The sequence below is a fragment of the Coptis chinensis genome, chromosome 4, assembly GCF_015680905.1.
Source record: "Coptis chinensis isolate HL-2020 chromosome 4, ASM1568090v1, whole genome shotgun sequence".
Taxonomy (NCBI): Eukaryota; Viridiplantae; Streptophyta; class Magnoliopsida; order Ranunculales; family Ranunculaceae; genus Coptis; species Coptis chinensis.
The window spans coordinates 34,037,479-34,045,288 of NC_141459.1; positions in this window are offsets into that span (position 1 = coordinate 34,037,479).

Here is a 7,810-nt window from a genome sequence, read left to right on the forward strand (position 1 = left end):
TGTACCATGTCTTGTTTGAATTCCATTGGGAATGATTGCGTAATGATTCTCGGCTAAACCTCCATTAGAGGGGGTTGAGAAGCTTTGATGAAAGCTTGATTCCGATTATCGTAGAGTCATCGTAATTTCCTTTCCACTCTAGAAATGATTAGTTCACCATGAGAATGGGTGTAATCGTTCACATGCTAGTTATGAATTTGTAGAAATTCCATGTGTAATTAGGGATTAGGAGTAACCAGATTGTTCTGCGAAGTAGTTCAATTCGGATTATGACGATTCGTCGTTAGTAGGATTAAGTCGAGTTAAGGTGGAATCAATCCCCTTCTAACTCCTTATCATAGAATCAACATAGCATTCCCATAGTTGTTCTAATAGTCGACTAGTTGCATCTTGTGGGTAGTTACATCGTAGTCTAGTTGCCATTTCGTAAATCTCTCATTAGACTTAGAGTAGAGTAATTAGACTAGAAAACATAGCATGCGGAAGGACTAGGAGTGGAACGAATCATCTACTCCACTATATCTCATAGGATTGAGAGTAGAAATCTTTGATAAATCTTAGGCACATAAAATAGTTTTAGTTTTCTTACGTTTTGAGTTTTATCGTTCATTTCGTAGGTAAACTATCATTTTTATGTTTTATCAAATGCCGCCACTGCCATCTTAGTTTCACTTTCGCATTGTTTTCATAGTATAACTCCTTTTCTTAAAGTCCCATTTCACCCACCCACCCTTGATCGATTCTAATTGTGGTTGTCTTTTTCAACATTAAACTTCCTCAAAAAAAAAAAAAAAAAATTGAACGGACACTCGCTTCAAAAGGCGCGAGCTCAAGTTTAGCTTCCAAACACCTGTAACTTGAAGCCCGACTGCGCGACGCTTCAAAGTGGCGCCCGCTACGAGCTGAATTTTGCCGGATTTCCACAGGTTTGATTCGAACTTCGATTTTTCAAGTTTTTCAGTGTTCTAACTTGTTATATACACTGAACACGCGTAAACAAGACGCTATTCATAAGCGAAGCAAGGACGCAATCTGGTATTCCTTTCTTCCACACCTCGCATCCTGTTAGAGGTTTATACTAGTATATCAGAATTGTTTGGAGTGTTGATGTGTTTAGCTAAGTTTGGTCTTAGCCTTGTATGAGATTAAGGTCTGGTCGAACAAAAACACCAAACATAATTACACAACAACGTCAACAAACAATTCTATCTAGTATACCACCCACTGCACCTATAGCTACTATTTCACACACACCACCTGATATAATGCCTGAAGAAGGAGAGACTCCTCTCTCTGACTTCTACAAAGCCTTGAGCGATAGCCCCAAATCTTGCATCGTTCTAGCAGACCCAGTGGGGGATTTCCGAATCCCCCCAAATATTTTTAATTTGTTACCCATTTTTCATGGTTTAGACCATGAAAAACCTTATCAACACATCCGTAGGATTGAACAAGTCATAACAACATTCCACCATCCTACGGTTGGTGCAGAACAAATTAAACTGAGGGTATTCCCTTTCACCTTAGTCGATAAGGTGGCGTCTTGGTTAACTTCCCAAATGCCTAATTCTGTGGACTCGTGGGCTAAACTTATTCAGCTGTTTATGGAACATTTTTACCCACCCCTAAAGACGGATGAGATGCTTTCCAAGATTCATTTCTTTCGACAAAATCCTCATGAATCATTTTCAGAGGCATCGAATCGTTTCACCGATCTCCTTATAGAGTATCCACATCATAACTTAGCGAAAGACACGTTAGTTCGTGCCTTTTTCAAAGGACTTCTACACCACCATAAAGAAGTCCTTAACATAATGAATAGGGGTAGTTTCTTAAGTAAAAGAGCCTCGGAGGCTTATAAATTTTTAGAGGATTAAACTAAGCGAAATAACAACTGGGGGGGGGTAGTGACGATATCCACCGCTCCACTAGTTCTTCTAATACAGTTAAGGCCGCCGGTATGTTTGAAATTAAACATGATCCCGAGCTTAAAACTCTAATCGAATCACTCACTAAAAAGGTTGAGGCCATTTCTGTTCAACAAAAGCCTATCCCCGTCATGAATGTAAATTCAAATCCATGTAGTTTCATTTGGAGCCCCACGAAAGCATCCCGACTTCCACTCGTCTATAGCCTATGAACAGGCTTGTTCCATTAATAGTGAACCTAACGCCCTTGGAGACAAAATCCCAACTTCGGTTGGAGAAATAACCAACACGCCACACCTCCAGGGTACAATAATCAATATGTTAGGCCAACGCACAGTTTTATCCAAGCTCCACCAAGACAAGGACAGGGTCAGGGTAATTTTAATAATTACAACAACCAAGTGCAACCTCGACAAGGTCAAGGTAGTTATAATAATTATAATGCTAATAGAGGTATCGTCCCGGTAAATAATAACTATCAAAATCTGCCCATAAATAATTCACGCGAGATAGTTCCAGTCACACCACCCGTGACTACTACACCCACACAACCGGATCGTCTTGACACCTTCATACAAGTGAGCCAAAAACTTTTCCAAACCATGGCTCAATCTAACTAACAGCTTCTACAATCCATTAATAATTTAAGCCAACAGTTGGCCCAAGATAAAGTCCAACCCAAAGGTGTGTTTCCAGGTCACGCAATACCTAATCCTAAAACAACAAATACAGCCTTTGAAGTAACCGATAATACTAGTAATGAATATGCAAATGTAGGTGAGCTAAATGCCATCACCACTCTCCGTTCTGGCATAGTGGTTGATAACAAAGTAACTATGCCTATAGTTACCCCACTAGTAGCCCCTACACCTATTATTTTACTAGATTCCGAAATAGAAACTGAAGAGCCTACCACTGTAGAGGTACCAGTTACAACACAACCTAAGAAACAGAAAGCCAAGGTTAAACATCCAGGTGATACAATTGCTAAATATAGAGAGAAACCACCGTTTCCATAAAAATTAGCCATGTTAACTAGGGATACAAATTATGTGAAGATTAGGGACGTTTTCAAGAATCTAACTGTAAACCTTCCCTTCCTAGAAGCTATTAAAAAGCTACCACACCATGCTAAGTTTCTTAAGGAGTTGTGTACTACTAGGCGTAAGACCAACATACCAAAAGACGCCTTTTTAACAGAACAATTCCCAACTCTTTCTCAACATAATGGAATTATTAAGTATAAGGACCCTGGTCGTTCTACTGTACAATGCACCTTAGGAGATTCCTATACGACAACCGTATTATTAGACCTGGGGGCTAGTGTTAACTTACTCCCGTTTTATTTGTATAGACAAATAGGTCTAGACGAGATGCAACCCACTAAAATGACATTGCAATTAGCTGATCGGTCTATTAAGTATCCTAAGGGTGTGGTCGAAAATGTCTTTGGTAAAAGTTCAGGATTTCTACTATCCGGCTGATTTTGTCATCCTCGATCTGTAAGTCGCTAACGACTTTGTCCCGATCATCTTAGGGCGTCCTTTCCTGGCAACTGCCAATGCACTCATTAATTGCCGCGATGGTTCAATGTCCATGTCTTTTGGCCATCTTGCTGTTGAAGTAAATGTTTTTAAAACAAAGACACATTTACCCGATTCATCTATGGATGGAGAGGTTAGCATGATCGAGAGCTTCACTCGAGATTATTTCAGCAACACGTTCCCTGATAATCATATGCCCAAATTTCTTTCCTTTGGAAGTTCAGACTCCAACTTTTTCATCCCTACACTAGTCGATACACATATTATGGATGAGGACGAGATAGATGACTTTCTCAAAGATATAGTAGACTACCGTAGTAATGTGGATATGACCAATCTAGATGAGGAATTCAAGGAGTTTCTTAGAGCAGGTGATGATTCACCTTATCAAGAACTACTTTGCACAACATCCACCTTGACTCCCCTCCTTCCACCCTTTCAAAGGAATCTCGAGTTTGCACTCGATCCTTTTGTTTCTCCTGTGCTTCATAATTTTTTAAATCCACCTAGTAAACAAATACTTCAAAAGGACAAACCATTTGACACCTTCATTTTCAGAATTGAGACAGTCCCTACCTACACTATGAATGAGTTTTGTGCTAAACCCACATCCTCATTTTTTCCATGCTTTCCTTCTACAACTTATCCATATCCACCATATTCTCCACAACCATTCACTTTTCCACACTTATTCACTAGGACACCCTCTCGTTCAAAAATGAAAAAGAAGGTGCATGCTAGGTTACGTTATATGGTTATCCGACTTCGCTTTCATTTCACTAGGTTGCGTCATAGGAAATCTTGGTGCTTGATTGTGTTTGGATATGTTTTCTGTGATATTTATTTATGGAATGATCCACAACTATTTCGGTTGTTGATATATGATAAACTACATGTTCATATATATGTTTAGATAAAGTCTCGAGTATCTGACTATAAACGACTCAACTTTTGTGTTTGGTGCATTCCCTTTCATTTCCATATATTGGTGAGTGCACCATTAAGGTAACCGGGCCCTCACTATGGAGTGTGTGGCTGTAAGTACCGGATCCTAAGTCCACGTTTAACATAATTCACGTTTTCCACTCTTGCATGTTTTATCGGATTTTTGAGTCATGTTTCTCTATGGGGTGAATTATGTCTTTCTTGCTTATTGTTTTTCCTTATAAAAGTAAATATATATATATATATATATATATTAAAGAATAAACATAATAATCTAGGAAGTCTTGGGAATCTGACTTTAAAAGACTCACTTAAAAAAAAAAAAAAAACAAATTTTCTAAACTCTGTTGTAACAAATTTGTTTGGGGGTGGGGTGGGTGGGGTGTTCGTGTTTCCGTCCTAAAATGTTTAGGTCCCATTAGAGTTGCTTAGGCCGTTTAATTGTATTCCGATTCGGGTTGACATATTCAATGAATGTAGAGTTCATTCGTTCGCATAACGTACGTCATGCACGTATTTCGAGGCATTTTCCACTATCTTATATGTCATCCATGGTCGGAATAGAGTGTTTTATGGATCATTGGATTGGAAATTCTCTCCTGATCATTTCCATATCTCATTCGCAAAAATCGGACCGGTAACGAAGCAGCAATAGTAGATTGAAGTGGCGCGAAAAATCGAAAAAATTAGAAAATTTCGAATTGGGCTTGGGCCAAACTCGCGCGCACCTGCAGCGCACCCGCGCCCTTGCCCCACACCAAGAGTCATCCTTCATCTTCTCAAATCGCCATTATCAAACAATAACCAAAAATTCAAAACCTAAAACCAAAAATTAAAAAAGAAACCTAATTAAACCCACGCCCACATTCAAATCAAGTTCAAATCTTCACTAAAACCAAACCACCACCAAATCCACCAACTTACATTACCAAAAACCACCGAAAATTACAAAAATTCAAGCTGTCGCGCCACCACCATGCCACCACCACTGTTTGTTTCATTCGGTTGACTTAAATTCCAACCCCACATCCCATTTAAACCCCCACTACATTCCAAACACTCCAATGGCTCAACAATGTCGAATTTTGCCGGAGCAAGCATTTACTGGTGACCACTTCGCGCTGTTTTACGGTGACGAAATGATTAGTAGAGAGTGGAATAGCTTGTGGTACTCGACCGAAGCCTTTTACCACGAAGACTTAGTCCGACGGTTCTACAACACGAGGGAGTTGGAGGGGAGTAGAATTTTTGTTATGGTGACGAAGAGGAGGAGGGAAGTAACTGCTGGGTTGTTGGCTGAAATTCTAGGAATTCCGCCTAGAATCCATCCGGATGCCACGTTACAGGAGTCCCAATATAATGGGGTAGAGCCGTTGATGAACGTGATAGTTACCGAAGGGAACTACAATGCGAGCTTGCATTGTGTTCGCCAGCATCCTCGAGAACCAACCACCGGGCTGCAGTAGATGCTGGATGGATCAACGCCCTAGGAAAGGAGAAGGTCAGCGACATCGGTCTGAACTGCCTCCACATTTTATGGATACTCCAGGAGCAGAAGTACGAGTTCTGTATCTTGGAGTTTATGCTTAACATGATTAGGGGAGTAGGGAAGTCTATTGCACCTCTCCCTGTGTTGATAACCAAGATCATGCTGAAGTTGAGAGCAGCTCCGGCGTCTGATAGGATTTACCTCACCTTGCACCGAAATCCTCGTATCTATAAGGATTGTGTCCAACGAGTTTGGAGGTTGCCTGAGGATAGGGAAGAGGATGAGGAGGATGGTGGAAATGAGAATGCCTCGGAGGATGAGGAGGACTTGACTTGTTTTGATGCTGATGCCTTGGAGAGGTGTTGGTCAGATGCAGAATGTATGGCTGTGATTCATCGTGGCATGCGTTCACTCAACACTATCTGCGAAGACCTCCGGACTCGACAGGCTACTATCCACCATAACTTTGAGATCCGTACCCAGCGGGAGGATGAGCGGTGGGAACAGATGAGGACTGAGCTAGAAGCTCAGCACCAGTTCCGGGCCGATATGCTTGCACGATTCCCACCTCACGGGGATTCTCCTTCTGAGGACACACCATCAAGGCACGAGTCGCCGCCGGCGAAAGATCTAATGGCCCCGCCTGATCGGGAGCTCAGGAGCCATCTCCTGAGCGTGTGCCCTCCGCTACTAGCACCGACGTGGTTAGGGATAGTATAGCTTGATGTTTTTGTAGTTTTATTATTGTTAGTTGTTTTAATGTAAGTTTTAATTCCGTAATTTGGATTTTGTATTAAAGGTCATTTAATGCCAATGTTAATATAATGTCGTTATTTTCATTGTGTGTGATTGTTTAATGTTGATCCCACCTTCCCAAATTGTTTGGGGGTGGTGTTATCTATTCCAGCATGATTTTTATATGACCCTTGTTTTAGAAGTTATTATGAGTCGGTGAGAATATGGCCGATTAGGCATATCTATGAATAAGTATCATGGTAGGATGAAATCTCGATAAAACAGGTAGATTCTATCCTAAATTCAACCTAAAAGATACTAGGTTTGTTTTAGAATCAAGAAAATGAGTTGTTTCGTTTTGGTTTGGAAATTTTAGTATTTCCGGAAACTGCCGTAAAATTTTTTTGGCAACTTCCCGATCCGTTTTAGCAACTTAAAACCTATATAAACTTCATTCATTCTACACTCACAACCCACACTACACCTAACTTCCATCACTCACCTTTCACTCCCACGTTTCCCACGTTTCGTCTCATTTTTCGATCTTCAGCACCTCGGAGCGCACCTGCGCCCCAGAGGAGCGCACTCGCGCCCTACACATTTGTCAGAATTTTGTACAGAGCGCACTCGCGCCCAAGGTGAGCGCGACTCGCGCTCAAACACTGGAATTCCAAATCATCAGAGCGCACTCGCGCCCAAGTGGAGCGCACTCGCGCCCTGACTTTCGTGGACCAGAAAAATTCCAGTTTTCTACGGGTTGTTCCCGGGTCATTCGCAGCTATTCCAGAGCGTAATTTTGAGATGACATCTCCTACATTGATACCGGAACAGTCTTTAGAGGATTTGTTCCAAAGCACTACTTATGGTGCTTGGTTTCGCGAGGCGATCACATACGTTGGCTGGGAACCGCTTATGGTAAGACCCAATGCACTTTATTCTCCAACACTAGCATCTTATTTTTACGATAACTGCATTTTCTTTGAGAGACCAGATGGAGAACAAGTGTTCTCCATCAACATTGATGATGAACCAATGGAAATTACCAGGTTCTTGATAGCATTTGTTCTTGGACTTGCTATACCCGCTGAAATACAAGACCCATGGTGCTATTGGGTAGATAATATTTATGTCTACATTTATGAGTTTTTGCATGAGTCCTATGGGGCAGG